This window comes from Tenrec ecaudatus, chromosome 1 (assembly GCF_050624435.1).
Source record: "Tenrec ecaudatus isolate mTenEca1 chromosome 1, mTenEca1.hap1, whole genome shotgun sequence".
NCBI classification, from domain to species: Eukaryota; Metazoa; Chordata; class Mammalia; order Afrosoricida; family Tenrecidae; genus Tenrec; species Tenrec ecaudatus.
In genome coordinates this window covers 36,194,007-36,211,020 of record NC_134530.1, presented here as the reverse complement: position 1 = coordinate 36,211,020, position 17,014 = coordinate 36,194,007, and the positions used below count along the sequence as shown (strand labels likewise).

General features: G+C 50.5%; 1 pseudogene; it reads left to right on the top strand.

The window, feature by feature from the left end:
• The first annotated feature begins 16,695 nt into the window (after window positions 1–16,695).
• LOC142433213 (COX assembly mitochondrial protein 2 homolog pseudogene) lies at window positions 16,696–17,014 on the top strand (annotated as a pseudogene).

Sequence of the window (17,014 nt, the reverse complement as noted above, 5' to 3'; positions counted from 1 at the left end):
GTGGAGAGGGCAGTCATGGAAAGCAGCTGAAGCAAACATCCTGGTGCTGGCCTGCCAGCCCTCACCTGGAAACACTGTGAGGCCTCTTTGATTCCAGAGGAGCCAGCTGAAGGTCAGGAATGGGGTGTCCCCCTGGTGGAAGCAGGGGCATGTGGTTCTCCCTTGGCAGGTCTCTGGAATCTCAAACACAGTTGGGCCAGCTAATTCACCCCCTCCAAGCAGTTCCCTGTGCCAGCCTCCTCATCCCAGGGAAGAGCCCCATCACCGCCCAAACATGGGAATCCTCCTGGGACCCCGCCTCCCACCTGAACTCCCAAAGGTGGTGCCAACACATTCTGAGTGAGCCAGCTGGGTTCCCCAAGGTGAAGTCCGTCAAGGCAGTTGCCGGTCCTGCTCCCTCTTCGTGACCGTTGGTCTGCTTGAGTCTGTGGTTACAGTCACTGTGTATGGTGAGGACCCAATAACCTCCTTTTCCAGAACATCAGGTAGATTTTCTATGGTGAGCCTCCATACAATTCCCACGGGTTTCTTTTCAGAAGGAGAAAGCCAGGCCTTTCTTCTTAATCTGTCTGAATCTAGAACCCCGGCTAGACTGAACCAGGAACTACATGTTTAACAAGAGCCCTTTGGGGATTCTTAGAGCAGCGTGCCAGGTGATCTTGTTCACAGAGCTCCAGCTCTCTGGGGTGGAGATGCAAATCCTCTGTAGGGGATGTTGCGGCCCAGCGGAACTGGTTCAGAACTCTACCTCTGGGGCTGGAGGTGATGGGACCGGAGCCAGGAATCAGGTACCTGGAGGAATGTGGAGCCATAAGACCTTCCTTTCTCCAGCCTTCCAATCTCCTACCAGTGCCTGCCGTTGGCCAAACCTAAGACAGGACCCATTTGGCAAGGGAACTTGGGAAGTGTAGTTTGTTGGTGTCCATCTACTTGTAGTGGAGGCAGGGGAAGGTGGGGTGGGATGGGGTGGGGGAAGTTAGCCACAAGTGGAGCTGAGAACCAGCAGATAAGGGGCACAAGGGGCAAAGGGCAGCTGCCCTTTCCCGGTCTCTGAATGCCCAGAGCGATGCTCCGGGGAGACGGAGGGCAGAGGGTTTAGGTGAAGCAGGGTCCCATGGCAGGTACAGCTGTTGCCTAACCTCACATGAAGACTTCCAGGAGGTGGGGACTGGATCCTTCTCGCTGGAGCCTGCTGGCTGGGTTCTTGGACACCTCCCTCTGATCACAGCTCCCTGGGACCTTCGATGTACTTGCTGCCTACAACTTACCACATCCTTCTGGTCGCTTCTGTGCAATGATGGGTCCCCGGCTTCAGCCGAGGCCACCGACTCCAACAGGAAGCCTTTTGGTTAGACTCTCTTTCAAGGTGGTCCAATCCCTTTGCCCCACACCCGGAAGCAGCACGGCTTGTGTCCTGTGCACAGCCACCCTGCAGCTCTGCTACGTCAGGCCCGTGAGCCACAGCCTCTCGCTCCGGGCTGCAGAGCTTTAGCGAGCGCCTACTGCGATCTCATCCTGGGGACACAGCAGTACACAAAGCAGATGTGACCCAAAACAAAAAACAGGTCTTGCAATGATTCCAGGGGGAAAAAAATAGCAGGGTTTGCAAAAATCGCAGGACCGCAAACAAGGCGGTAAAAAAAATCGCGGGTTTTACAGGAAACAATTGGTAGCTAATTTCTCCAGGGGTTATCAGACCAACATACCCGGCCATCTCAGGCCCCATTCTTCATCTAAAAGGCCTTGCTTGCCTCCTTCCTGAGTCACAACATCCTACCGATTAAGTTTGAAAGGAATTTTTATTGCAAGGGAAGGTGCTGTCACATTTTTCATTTCGTTTTTTCTTTTTACAAAGCATCTTAATGGGGACTCTTACATACAGCATAACAATCCATACATCCATTATACCAGGCGGACCTGTACAAATGTTGCCATCAACAATTTCAAAACATGATCTTTCTTCTTGAATCCTTTGTGATTAGCTCCTCTTTATTCCCTCCCTCGCCTACCCTGCCACCCTCGCAAACCCTTAATATCTTATTAAAGGGTTCAGCAGTAACACTACCACTCTTAGCCAGAGCCAGCATCTCTAGCCCCTTCTCCGTCCACACCTAGCAGAAAGTGACACCTGGCCTTCTCAAGACCAGGAAGATCTCCCAGAAATCTCCCCGCTCTCTCTGCCATTCTGCTGGTGCCACAGCCAATCCGGGAGAAGCGCAGGCTCCTTTTAGACATGATCATTGATTTCTGTCCCCAAAGTTTATTAACATGGGATTTCTTTGTTTTCTCTCTCTCTCTCTCTCTCTCTCTCTCTCTCTCTCTCTCTCTCTCTCTCTCTCTCTCTGACTTTCTTCACCTTCTCCTGTGGCCACACATCCGTCCTTCTGTCTCTTCCTCCCACTAGCTCTCCCTTTCTTACTTCTAGCTAGTCTCTCTTTACTCTGTCTTCCAATCTCCCCTCCCCTGCCCCCTTTACTCTCATTCCATTCTAAACACTAATAAAATCTGATCATTAAAACCCACACTCTGGGTCTGCTTTCCTTTATTCCCGTTTGAACAATTATATATTGTTATCTGTTATACATGCATATATGTCGTTATACATATACATACATATACATCGCCCATCCTATCCCTACAGCTATTATCTGGCTGTTCATCCCCCTCCAGGGTGGTTATTCCACCATCATTGTTGTCGGCCACACCCCTCTCTTTCTTTCTTTGAAATATAATTAACATATCACACAATTCAATAGTTCAATCATATCAGGAAGGGCGTGAATTTCGCTGAAACTAAATCTTACATTTTGGATCTCTAACGAGCCACATCCAGCATTCTGACTAACAGCAGGCTAACTCTTTCACCCCCTTAGTCACAACCTCAATGTCTGACTTGTAAAGACTGCAGTGGGCCCAGCGGGCATCCTTCAGAATGACCTGCCCTTCAGAAGGACCTCTTCAGGCACCTATCGCACTGTAACTGCCACTTGGGACTCTGGGAAAACCAGTCTCAGCAGGAATGTCCCACAGTCTGAGCCACCCCTCCTCCTACCCTACAGCCCCACCCTGACTCCGGCCTTGCCCATTTCAGTGCCCCCAGTGGCTTCCTGAATGGCCTTCTGACCTTCAAACTCTGACTCTCTGGTCTACAGCCCACACTGTGGTCAGCACCAGCTCTCTAAGACATCCCATAGTCATGCCATTGCCTCATCCAGGAGTGCCCAGCTGGGAGGTGATGGGCCCCGGGGAGGACAATTGCCTGTGTCTGGAGATAGTTTGGGATGTGTTATGACTTGGGGGAGGACAAGGATGCCGCTAGCCATCTTAAAATGCACAAGACAAAAACGTCCTTAGTGCCAAGGTTAAGGAACCCTTCCCGAGCTCCTCACAACCTTCAGAAGGACGCTCCGCCTCCTGTCCAGACACGGGTGGCCTTTACCACTGGGCCCAGCTGGTCTCCCAGCCAGACTTCCTGTACCCGACCTCTAGCTCTACCCTCTAACCTAACCACCTGCCAGAGTAGCCCTGAGCTCCCCTCTCCATGCCTTTGTCCATGAGTGGTCCTCTGCTGGGGAAGCCTTCCCCTCTCTGTTGGCATGGTGATCAGCCAATGCCTAATTGACAGTGCCACCCACCAGAACACCTTGGGGGGTCTCCAGATGAGCTCAAAAAGGACCAAGGGCATGAGGGAGGCAGTGATGAAGTGAAGATCCTTTGAATCAGTGAATGGATGAGTAAGTGGATGTTAGGGTTGGGACTCAGGAATCCAGGCCAGGTCAGACTCCCAGGCCCTGCCTCTCCAACCTCTACCCCACAGTGCAGAAGTGTTAAGGGACAAAAGCAGGCTTCCTGAGGGGTGCATGCATGCACCTGCCCCACAGCCCTCAGAGCACCCACTGCCACCCCACATGCCCCAGCCAGCTGATGGGGGCACTGCTGCAGCCACCGGGGAGGAGGCTCAATGGGCAGCGTAGGCAAGGTATCCAGTCTGTCCTCCAACACCCTTCGGAGATGTCCCATGTGTCTGGGTGCCACCCAGCAAAGTCCTTGGGTGATGCCACCAGTGTCTGCTCACTAGTAACCTAAAGGCTGGCAGTTGGGACCTACCAGGTGGCAACACAGGGAAAAGGCCTGGCAAAGATTCTGCCAAGAAAGCCCTGGGAAGCAGTTCTACTTTGCAGCATGTGAGGTCCCTGAGTCAGAACTGAGCAGACACCAGTGGGTTTTTTTGAGGTTTTAAAAATTGGGTGTGGCTTTCTAGTGGACATTTGGAGAAGGACTCCTGTCCTCAGCCAGCGCCACAATCTTCTGGAAGGAAGGCTTGTGAAGCATGCAGATACCTGAGCCCCAGGCCCATGTCTGCTGAGGGCCTGACTACTGGCCTTTTAAGGAGCCCCCCCCCACCGCCCCCCCCCCCCCGACTCTGACAGAGAGGTGTCGCCTGCAGACAAGATTGCTCTTTCCTCGCTGTCCTGCTTACCTCAGCACCCAGTGCCCTGGGCCAGCCCCTTGATGACTCATGTCCCAAAATCACGAACAGGAAGTGACACTTGGCGTTGGCCACAGACCTGCATCTTCAGTCTTCCCTCCCTTGGCCTTCCCTGAGGCCCACAGCTTATGCTGAGCTGGAGGTGTGGGGGCTGGGGGCTGGGAGCTGGAGGCTCGGGCTGGGTTGAGGACATGTTCACCTGCTCCCACCTCAAACTCCTTTCAAAGATGGGGACAGCCAAACCCCAGGGGACCAAGAGCATCTCCAGGCATCCTTCCACCCCCCCTCCCCCCCATACCTCCACTCCATAAAATCTCTCTCTCTCTCTCTCTCTCTCTCTCTCTCGCTCGTCTGAGTGATTTTTTCCCAGGATCCACACCCAAAATCAGCCCCAAGCCTTCTGGAGAAAACCCTTACTGGTTAGGCCCAGCAAATAGTGTCTGCGGACATTAGTCTCCTCCTGGTGCAATGTTGGTTCAGTTCTGGGCCCTCTATGGGCTCCAGCATCCCCACAGGTCACAAGGCATGGCTGTTTCAGTCTGGGGAAGGAGGCTGGCTTCATCCTCAATGCTGGTGTCAAGTGATGGGGGCTGCTGAGGGCTCGGTATTCGGAAAGATGCTGAGCCTGCATGTGGGCTGGTCAGGAAGGTATATGTGATCCATCAACCAGGTGCATCCTGGGCTGGTGGGCAGGGACTAGAGCCTACTGGCCTTCTTGCCCTGATGGTGTCTCTGACTCTTGTGAGCAGGGGCGGTGGAGCAGAGCCAGCTTGGCTCCAAATCCCAACCTTTGAAGGGACACTTGAAGGGACACTGAAGGTGTGTCTGCCCTGCAGAGATGACCCTGCTAGGGGATTTCACACTTGGACTTGGACTCTGTGCAGGCCCTTTAACTGAAGGACGGGCAGTTCTCCTTTTCAGCAGCTACAGACCTTCCTTGGACTGTATTTTGTGCCTTTTAATTTTGCATGATCTTTGTTCGGACGTTTATTTGGAAAAAGAAAAGTGTAACAGCTGAGAGACAGCCGCAATCCCCTTACCCAGACTTGACGGGTGTTCACGCCAGAGTTGCCCTGGTTCCCGTCCACCTCAAGTCATTCGGCTGGCTTCCTGGCTATTCCTGCAATAGGCAAAGCTTGCTCCCGTCTCGTAGCCTTTGCCTGTGCAGTGCCCTCTCCCTGGCTCACCCTTCCTCCAGTTACCAGCACCCTCGATCAGCCTACACTCTGCTCCAACAGGCCTCCCAGCCACCTCCCACCTGAAGCAGCTGCTTGACTTTCCTTCACGGTCGGCCCGACAACGTCTCTGTTTGTTGCTGTCTCTCCCATGACAACAACACGGGTCCTATCTGTTTTGATCTCTGCTGGTCCCCAGCCCGTGGAAGCCAGCACCCATAGCAGAAGATGGTAGGCTCTCAGCAAACATGGGTGGAAACGCTTCCAGTCTTTTTCTTTCACCAGTGTAGGAAGAATCAAGTCCCTTTCCCCCTCCAGCCCCAGTTCTAGTCCCTCTCTCTCCCTAACGGCGCCTGCGTTGTGCTGCTTCTCTCTCGCCCGTTTTCTGCCTTCATGTGTTAGTACCACAGTCAACATCCAGTGCTATTTGTTGTGCACAATTCAGACAAACATGTCCGTTCGTCTAACGACAGAACACCAGGTGCCCTGTTCCACCCTTGCCTTTTCCCCTCCGCTCTGATTCTGAGAACTTTCCGTGTTGATGAATTCAGACCTAGCTCTCCCACCGATAGGCTGTTAGGGCGTCTACGTGGGGTCATGGGTGGTTCAGTGGTAGCACTCTTGCCGTCTAGGCAGCCGGCACGTCGGATTCCCAGGCAAGGTGCCTGGTGCACAGTCAACACCTACCTGTCTGCCGGAGGAAGCTTGCATGTGGTACGATGCTGACAGGTTTTAGCGGGGCTTCCAGACTAAGATAAACTAGCGAGAAGGCAATCTACTTCCCAAAGGCAGTCCACGAAGCCCTATGGACCACAACGATCTTATGGGCATCCACCCAGGGGGATGGCACCGGGCAGGCAGCACTTTGCTCTGGGAGCATGGGGTTGCCACCATGAGTCGGGGCCTGACTGGATAGCACCTAACAGACAGGGCGTCTGCACTCTGGCTACGTCCCACGCGCTGTGACATACATTCTCGCACATCTGTCTCCTAAAGGATGGGGGCTGAGCGTCTCTCTAGGGCGTAAACCTAGAAAGTAGAACTGCCGGTGGTGGGTTTGCACATTTTCATTTTCACTAGGTCCTGCCAAATTCCTACCTGAAGGGACTGTGCCTGCCTGCAGCGCCCGCTGCTCCCCCATGTGCCCGAGTCTGTTCCCACATGTGATTCTGTTGCCTGCCCCTTCCGGCCCCTTCCATCCAGGTGTCTCCGTTTCCAGCTACATCTTCAAAGTGCTTCAATTCTACCTGCTGGCAGCCTCACCGATCTACAGCTCCCCCTGCAAACCCACCCCCCACCACAGCCTCCAGAGGATGGTTCTTTCAAAGAAAATCTCCAAGACTAGCTAACCCTGGGCGCCTTTCCGTCGTCGGGCTCCCTGTCTCCCCTGGGTCCCCTCGCAGGACCCCACCTTCTCACCAAGGGGTCAAGTGTCCCCTGGAGGAGTCCTCTTCCCACAGGGCACCCACCGTGGTACTTTCCACTGGCATGAAAACACGTGAAACAAAGCATATGCCGCCTCAACCATTTCTGAGTGTGTCCCTCGGTGCCCTCCCCCGTTTTCTAATTTTGTGGCCGGTGAAAGCGGAATCTTTTTTGCATTAACTTCTATCTCCCGCTCGCCTGTTGTTTTTGGACAGAGGGTGGAGTGAATCATGCCCTTCGCTCCTTGCCGTGCAAGGCTCCCCCCTCGTTCTATCATGGCCCCCCAGGCCCAGCTCTCACACCTCCCACGGAGCCCACCAGCCCCCTCCTCGGAGGTGTCCTTGTAAAACACGTGGTGGTGGTGGCTCTGGCAGCCTGGGCGTCTTTGGCATGCAAGTGCTAAATGGTGTTTCTGTGCCGATTCCAGCCGCCAGTCAGCCCCCGGGGTCTGCATTTCTACAGTCTACCCTGAACTCGCCACTCACCAACTTGAGGCTGGGCCAGGGTGAGAGGCATACAGTGGAACTCTACTGCTCGTTCATTTGCATTTCTCTGAACGTTCGTGGGTTGGAGCACCTCGCCGTCGTTATGTGTTAGTCACTTGGGTTTTCCCGTCTAGAAGTGAACTGCCTGTTCACATCCTTTGGCCAAATTTCTATCATGTTTCCTGTCTTCTTGCAGCTTTGCCGTAATTCCTTGTACAGTCGAGATAGTCACCCTGTGAGTGTTCAGACATTGCCAGTCACTCTCCCGTCTGTCCTCTCTTTGATACCCTTGTTTATGGTTTAATTTTTGTTTAAAACTCAAACACCTCGCTTGACACAGTGGATGGATGGATTGTAAGTTATACGAGCCCCCAATAAAATGATTTTAAAAAACCCACACACCTCATTTTTAACATAATCAAATCCACCAATTAAAATTTATTTTTGCCATGTAGATAATAATCAAAAGGTCCTTCCCTGACTGTGTGGATCACAAACATAATTTCCTGTATTTTCTTTCATTAACATTATAAGTTGACATCTCATATCGAGGTCTTTAATACAGCTGCAAAAGTGTAAGGTAGACCAGCTTCATATTTTTTTCAGCTTCATTTTTTGCATAGAGTGAGTGAGTCTTCCCTTTACCACCAGGCAAACAGCCAGCCCATACTTTCATTTTCATATCATAATTTCCCCATCAATTATAATTGAATGAGTCTATCAACGATACACCTTTTTCTGTTCCATTGGTTGCTTTGTTCCTGAACTGGCTCCGTGTATTTTTAGTTAATGTTGATGGAGCTTTGCAGAATGGGTTGTTTCTGGTACAGCAAATTTCTGGTTTGCCCTTTTTAGCAAACACAACTTCATGATCGATGGCTCTTTTATGATTCAATACGCCATGTAGAAGATGTTTGTCAGGCTTCTTAATCTCCAGTTGTGGTTTCTAATTGAGCTTGCAGGGAACGCACGATTGAATTTGGTGGAAAACGGACACCCTCGCAACATTGACACATTCCATCCGTGAACAGAGCACACCTTCATTTGTCCAGTGTTTTCTTATGTCTCTCACTAGTTTCCACGTTTCTCTGTTGACAAACGCAGGATACCGTCGCAACGATGGGGATTCAGAACATGCAACTGTGCTCATGCGGGTCCCATCCATGGACCGAGAGGTAGTCATGGGTGTGTACCTTTGTTCACACGTCACAAAGAACTACTCGTAGGCTTCCAGTTTATACATCACTGTTGCTGTTAGAGGCTGTCAGGTCAGCTCCTCCTCATGCTAGCTCTGTGTACGACGGAATGAAACACTGCTCCCGCCGGCCCCGTCTTCAGCGACCGTTGTCATGTCTGAGCCCATTGTTGCAGCCACTGCGGCCATCGACCTCAAGCGTCTTCCTCTCTGGGGCTGACCTTCTGCTTTGCCAAGTACGGTGTCCTTTTCCAGGACCTGGTGTCTCCGGATGCCGTGTCCCAAGGACAGCAGGCTAAAGCTCGCCATCCTCGAAAGGAAAGAATGTTCCGCTGCACCTCCAAGACAGACGGACTTGCCCTTCCGGCAGCCCATGGTATTCTCAATACCCTTCACTAGCACCGTCATTCAAGTGCCCGGCTTCTCAGCCTTCCTCACTCATTGTCCAACCTCCACATGGCTTGGGCCAGGCTCACCTTATCCTCAAAGTAACATCTCGCCTTTTAACACGTTAAAGAGATCGTGTGCAGCAGAGCTGCTCAGTGTAATGTGCCGCTTGATTTCTGGGCTGCTGCTTGCGAGGTTATTGATTGTGGCTCTAAGTAAACTGAAATCTTGGATAACTTCAACCTTTTCTTCATTTATCATGATGTTGTCGACTGGTCCAGTTGTGAAGGTTTGCGTTTTCTTGACACAGAGTTGAAATCCAGACTGAAGTTCTTGACTTTCATCAACACGCGCTCCCAGTCCTCCTTGATTTCAGCATGTCATCGCGAATCTGCAGAGCTTAACAAGCCTCCCTCCAATCCCGACGCCAAGTTGTCTTTTGTTTGTAGCCCAGCTTCTCGTATTACTTACTCAGCACACAGATGGAAGATGTTTGGAAAAAGATACAGCCCTGATGCATACCTTTCCTGCTTCTAAACCACATGGTATTCCGTTGTCCCAGGTTCTGAGTAAGCACCATGAGATGCCCTACAATTCCCATTCTTCTCAATGATACCGATAGTTTGTGATGATCTATTCTACACCATCAAGTGCCTTTAGTCAATAAAGCACAAACAAACCTCTTTCAGGTATTCTCGGCTTCCAGCCAAGATCCATCTGATGCCAGTAATCATATCCTTTGCACCACATTCTCTTCTGAATCTGGCTCGATTGTCTGGCAGCTCCCTGACTAGGTACTACAGCAATGGGTCTTGAAAGATCTTCAGTAAAATTTGACTGACATGTGATATTAATGATATTGTCCAATACTGTCTGCATCTACTTGGGTGACCTTTCTTTGGAACAGGTTCAAATATGGATCTCTTCCAGTCAGGTGGCCAGGTTGCTGCCTTCCAGTTTGGGGGCATAGGTGAGTGCGTGCTCAGGCGCTTCACCAGCTTGTTGAAACATTTCGATTGGTGTGCCCTCCCTGCCTGGAACCTTGTTTCTGCAAACTGCTTTTGGCGCAGCTTGGCCTTCTTCCTTCGGCATCCTTGGTTCTTGCTCATATACTACCTCCTGAAAGGGTTGCATGTCCACCAGTTCTGGTTGTTCAGTGATTCTGTAAATCCCTCCCGTCTTCTTTTAATATTTCCCGTATCATTCAGTAAGATTTTGCCCACAACTCCCTTAATAGTGCTTGAAAATTGTTCAATTTTTTTTCAGCTTGATATATGCTGAGCATGTTTTTCCTTTGGGGGTTTTATTTCTGGGGGGTTGCATATTTCATCATAATATTTTACTTTGCCTTTTTGAGCTGCCCTTTGAAATTTTCTGCTCAGCTCTTCGACGTCATCATTTCTTCCATTTACTTTAGCTCCTCTGTGAACAAGAGCAAGTTTCAGAGGGCAGTCAGACATTGATTTTGATCTTTTTATTCTTTCCTGTCTTTTTTAATGACCTTTTGCATTCTTCACGTATGATGCTCTCGATATCATCTCACAGCTTATCGGGTCTTCAATCATTAGAGTTCAGCGAGTCAAATATATTCTTCGGATGCTCTCTACATTTTTTGAAATAGACTCAAGGTCATATTTTGGCTCTCATAAACTTGTTTCAATTTTCTTCCATTTCAACCTGAACTTACACTTGAGCAGTGGATGGTCTGCTCCATAGTCAACCCCTGGCCTCATTTTGGCTGCTGATATTGAACTTCTCCATCGTCTCTTCTCACAGATGCAGTCCATTTGATTCCTGTGGACTCACTGAGAAAATCTACACATGTAGCTATTGGGGGGAAGTATTTCCAATAAAGAGGTTGTTAGTCCAATACAATTCTGTCATTTGATCTGTAGCCTTGTTCTTGTCACCAAGGCCATGGTTTCCAGCTCCTGGCTCCTGCTTTGTCTCCAACCTTGGCATTCCAATCACCAATCATTACCAAAGCATCTTGACTGCAGTAGGATCAATATTAGTCTGAAGAAGTTGGTAGAATTCTTCAATTGCTTCATCCCTAGCTTTAGTAATTTGTGTGGGTAAATTAGAATAGTGTATTCACCGGATTTCCATGCATGCAGGTAGACGGCCTCCTGTCACAGACAGCATTGTACTTCAAGATAGATCTTAAAGTATCCTTTTTGATGATGAATGGGATGCCAGTTCGCGCGAGTTTGTCTTTCTCGGCATGGTAAACTATTGTCTGCTCTGAAGATATGGATCTTTATGCATTTCATTTTCGATACCTTCCACTTTCCCTAGCGTCATTCTTCATGCAGTCCAAGCTTCGATCACGGTAGATGTTGGAAGCTGTTTCTTCTCATTTGAGTCCGGCCTCGTCGGCACATGGAGGTCCTGAGCGCTCTGCTCTATCTGTGTCATGATGATCTGCTGTACTTTGAGCAGGCAGCTCTTCTGCAGTCATATTTTGAGTGTCGTCTGCTCCGAGAGGTGCCCTGGTGGTGAAGTGGTTACACGTGGGGCTACGATTCGCAAGGTCTGCAGTTCGAAACAACCAGCTCTCCAAGGGCGAAAGACAGTTACTGTCTCAGAAACTCACCAGGGCAGTTCTACCCTGTCCTATAGGGCCGCTCTGAGTCAGCACTGACCCCATGGCAGTGAGTTCTGCCCTGAGGGGCTTGTCCTGTGACACTTAGACAATGTTCCGCCGCTACTCATGCACTCGTGGGCTTATTAAAACAAGCAAACAAAACACGCGTTTAAACACATCTCTGTGACCAGTGTGGTTGGCTACAGGCAAGTCCTCTCCTTAATATACTTTCCTTCCCCTCATTAGAGATAAGAGCCCATCAAAGCAGAGACTTATGAGGGGATCTTTTGGGTCGGTACGTTCAAGGCAGAGGGATCGCCTCAGAAAGGGGTAAACTTGGTAGATGCTTTTGAGGAACATACGATAATAATATGGGGGCTTAACAGGGAGAATGGCTAAGAACATTGAAAACTGCACTAAGGAGGAAAATGCCAGGATATCTTTTCAGGAATTCTCTCCGTCACAACAACACACCCGCTCATTCTTTAAGCAGGGGCTGCCCTGCGGGAATTATATCAGGGAAATGTGGCCCATCCATCCAGAGTCTTTAACTTGGCCCTTCAGGCGACCTTTGTTCCCCAAAAGAACTTAGAAAAGGGACACACGGTAAGTCCCTCAAGGGTATCAGAAGTGCCGTTTTCCTGTGGCGTCGAGCGAGAAGCACAGTGGGGAAGGGTGGGAGGCCCCTTGTTCGACACTCTCTTCTCCAGCGTGCCGGGACTTCTGACAAACCCCTGGCAGGGTGCTTCTGCAACCGTGGCTGGATGACCTGCAGGAAAACTGTGCTTGCAGGTGATATCAGAGATGTTGTTCTATAGTGGACATCCTGTTGGGCCACCTTTCTTTGGGATGAGCACCAAGATGGGTTTCTTCCAGTCAGGTGCCAGACAGCTGTCTTCCAGAACTCCTGGCAGAGACCAGTGCATGCTTCCAGTGCTCCTTCAGCTTTCCGAAACACTTCAACGGGTATTCCGTCAATTCTTGGAGCCTTCTTTTTGGGTAATGCATTCAGTGCCGCTTGAACGTCTTCCTTCAGCATCATTGCTTCTTGTTCACCTGCTGCCTCCTGAAATGGCGAGTGGTCAACGAGTTCTTTTCGGCACAACGACTCTGTATAATTTTTCCATCTTCTCTTGAGGCTTTCTGCATCTTTCCATATTTTGCCTGTAGCGTCTTTCAAAATGGAAAGCAGCAGTCAGAAAACCAATCGACACCTCACACTGGGCAAACCGGATGTAAAGGACCTTACTAAAGTGTTTAACAACAGCAAAAAACAGAGATGTCACTTTGAAGACGAACATGCCCCTGAGCTTAAACCAAGCTCATCTTGCCTTTCCAAAGGCCTCTTCTAAATTACCCACCCCACCAGGTTTCCCCATCCTGAACCCCAGAGACAATTCATTTCCCACCCTTCACCTTCATGGCTCAGTCCCAGCCCCACCGCCTCCTTGAAGCCCTCCAAGATCTCTCCTTTGCCCTTTGTGCAGGCACCTACAGAATAAGCCCTGGAATAAGCCCATGCAGAAATTCCTGTAGGCATTCCTGTCAGTGAACTCAGTCTTAAAAGGAGAGGTAGCTTAGTTTTCTCAGGCTGTCTCAATTTCGATCCCAACTCTGCCAATCGCTGGCTGTGTGACCTTGGGTAGTCATTAGACCTCTCTTAGCCTACGATTCTTAACCTGTGAAAGGCTACCAAGCTGTACCTGCTCCCAGGCTTGTGGTGAGCATGGAACGAGATGATCCAGGGAAAGTACTTGATACATGCAACTGCTCAGTATTAGATGGCTAGTAGAATGGGAAAGTTCCTTATGCACATGGTTTGTGATTGGTCGCTAACTGAAAGGCTGGAGGTTCAAACCCACCCAGAACTGACTAATTGCTTCCATAAAGATGGGACGGCCAAGGAAGGCTTGCAAAGTACAGTTCTAGACTGTGCCCCATGGGGTCACCATGGGTCAGAATCAACATGGCAGCAACAGGTACCCCAGTTTTATAAAGTGATCCCAGAGCGCCCTCCCTGGCTGAAAGAGGAGGCAAAGGCCTCCTCACTAACTTGGCTGATCCCTGAGGTAGGTCCTCAGAACCCCCAAATCCCACGATCTGGATCAATAATCCACCCCTGGAATAAGATGTATGTATCACTTACAACCTGAAACAAACCCCAAACCAAACCACACGATTCTAACTCAAAAGATTCTAATTCCTCGCTACCCTAGATGAGGAGCAGCCTTATCTTTTCCATCGGAGCAGAGGGTGGGATCAAACTGTTGACCATGTGGTCAGCAGCTGAAATAGATAAGGTTTAATGTGCCAGCCTGGCCATTAAATACATGTGGGATTCAATGAAGGGCAAGAAATAAATGGTTCCCCTTTCTAGTTCTCAGGTCTCTTGCTTTCTGATGGTCAGACCAGGTGCAGCTGCCTTAGCCAGTTCCTGCTTCAGCTGGCAAGGCTCACTTCCTGCAAGACATCCCTAAGGAGAAGCAGCATGTACCTACCCCGATGCAGCCTGGGGGCTGGAGCAGCCGTGTGGAGACCCCTGCCAGTGCTAAGACGCTTACATGCTCACTGATTCAGCTTTCCTCCTGCAGTTGGCGTCATTGAGTGTGTTTTGTGAGATGGAGGAGGACCTTGTAGATTGGTGTTGGACATATGTTGGACTTATGGGCTTGGGAAGCACTGGGTTGGGATGCTTGCTTAATGTACACTTACCCTTTATATAAAACTCTCTCTCATACCTAGGAGTTTCTGTGGATTCGTTTACCTAGACTAACAGCAGCTGAACTCGTAACTGTCCTGCCCCCAGGGCCCTTAGAACATGCTGAGGAGGGTCCCCAGTGCGGCACAGCGTTCAGAAGGAGCAGGTCCTACAGGTACCATGAAAGCAAGATCTACAAACACGGGTCATCACGCCTCTGAAGCAAACCCCCATGGATGGGGTTCCATGTAGGTCATTCTCATGGTCAAAGCCATGGACTTCCTTTCTGTTAATGGGGTGGAAATGATTTTCGCAGCGTGAGGAAGACTACGGATCCATCGCCACAAGACCATAAGCATACAGTGGGGACTTATTTCATTCGTAAATCAGTGAGGGTACATTTCTAAACGATTGAAAGGGAAGGAAAGAAACTGAAATGTTTAAAGGGGATTATAATGGAGACTGTAGATAATCTCAGTTATTCTCCATAGGTTCTTTCCCCCTGATTTTAAAAAAGTCACAGCTCTTCTCCATCTCTGGTAGGAGCCTTGGTGGGAGAGTGGTTACTCAATGGGCCGCTAACTGCAAGGTCAGCTGTTCAAAACCACCAGAGAATCCAAAGGAGAAAGATGAGACTTTGTATTCCTGTAAAGAGGTAATCTTGGAAAACACACTGGGGCAATTCTCCCTTGTCCTATTGGGTCGCTATGAGTCAGAACAACTTCATGGCAGCGAGTTCGGTGTTTGGTTTCTCCATTCCTAAAGTTTGTGTTATTTTAATATTTAAAACACTAGCAGCCACAATCTGGGTCATTTTCTTGGTGGTCACAGGGCCTCTGTGTGACCTTGAACAAATGTCCCCTCCCCAGCCTCAGTTTCCCCAGTGCATTCTGAAAGGGAGGGGCTGCCTGGAGCTAGGAGCTCTGGAAGTCACAAAGCCCTCCTGGCCGGAAGCCCCGGCTCCTTTTGGGTCCCATCAGTGTCCTGCCGCTTCCTGGGAACCACTAGCCCACGGAGGCGTGGACCAGCAGACTGCGCTCTCATTCACAAGATCTGGCGGGGCGTCCGTTGCCGGGGTGAGGGGCAGGGGCTGGGGACTGTCCCCTGCTGGTGTGCAGTGCCCTGGACCCATTTCCCTGACCAACTACGCGCAGCCCTCTGGGAAATGCCGTCCAAGGGGCATGAAATGCCTGAGTCACTGACCTCATTTCCCTTCCCAATTCAAAGGAGGAAGAACGGTCACTTTTTCCCTTGGCACGATTTCCCAATCTTCACTCACTGTTTACGTACAGTGTTGAAATCATGCCTGTTGTGGCCCAAGCTGGACAAGGCTTACTCAGTCTGGACACACCCTTGCAGGAACTGGGAGGGAGGAGGGGCAGTGGTGAGGGGGAGGGGCTCAGGACAATGGGAGGTGGGGGAGGGCAGGTTGGAGAGGAGGGCTTGGCTAAGGAGCCTGGGAGTAGGTAGTTGTCACATGGCCTGGTCTCCTGCGTCCTGCAGACTCCGGGAGTGTGGCTGACAGTTGCGGGTCAGGCTACTCACTGAAAGAGGTGCCTCAGAAGAAAGGCCTGTCCATCAGGTTTGGAAAGGTCACAGCCATGTAAGGTCCGTCCGTAGAGCACAGCTCTGCTCTGACACCGCTGGGGTCACCAAGAGTTGGAATCTACTCCAGGAGAGGAGGTCCCATGCGTGGGTGACGTTTGCTTTCACGATCTTACTTTGGGGGACCAGAGTCCTCCCTAAACACCCCCTGTCCCCCAGCCAACACATGGCCCCAGGCCAGGCTAGCCCTGCAGAGTCAGCACATGTAACACTGAGTACATACGGAGGGAGCCCTGCCCCTGCCCCTTCTCCTGTAGTCCACCCTGCTCCCAGTCATATGGGCCCAAGAAGGGTTCCCGGAATCTTTGACCCAAATGAACAAATGGTGGAATTACAAGCTAAAAAAACTTTTTTAAGCAAAATAAATAAATAAACCACGCTGCAGGTAATTGGACCATCTTAATGGTCCACCTTGCCATCCCTGTGCCTGGGTTCAAGCCCCAACTCCTGTGACTTTGACCTTGACCAAGCCACTTAGTCTCCCCCATATGCACACGCTGTCTGTAGAAGAGAGGTGGGAGTCACCGCCCGCCCAGGCAGCCTGGCCTCGCGGGCCTCTCCGTCGCGCGCCTCCGAGGGACACACCGCTCCAGGCCTCTGGGTGTGGCGGCGAGCGAGTTGCTCTGCTGTGACTCTTCATCTTCTAGAGATGCATCCTGACTTGTCTGCACACTGAAGAATGCAACGCCTTGATTAACTTGCTAAAGGAATGCCACAGAAATCACAGCGTTCTCAAATTTTTTGGGCATTGCAATGATCTTGATCGGGAGATGAGAAAATGCCTGAAACATGAGTACACAGAAAAGAGGTCCAGGAGCAGGGAGCATGGTAATTTGATGCGAAAGAGACTCTTGAATCCTCCAGAGGAGTCTGGGAAATGAAGTACATTTTCTCCTGAAGCCTTGACTGAGCGAAGACCTCAAGACTCTTGGTTGAGAATCTGTTTTATTTGGTGACTGCAAAGTGTG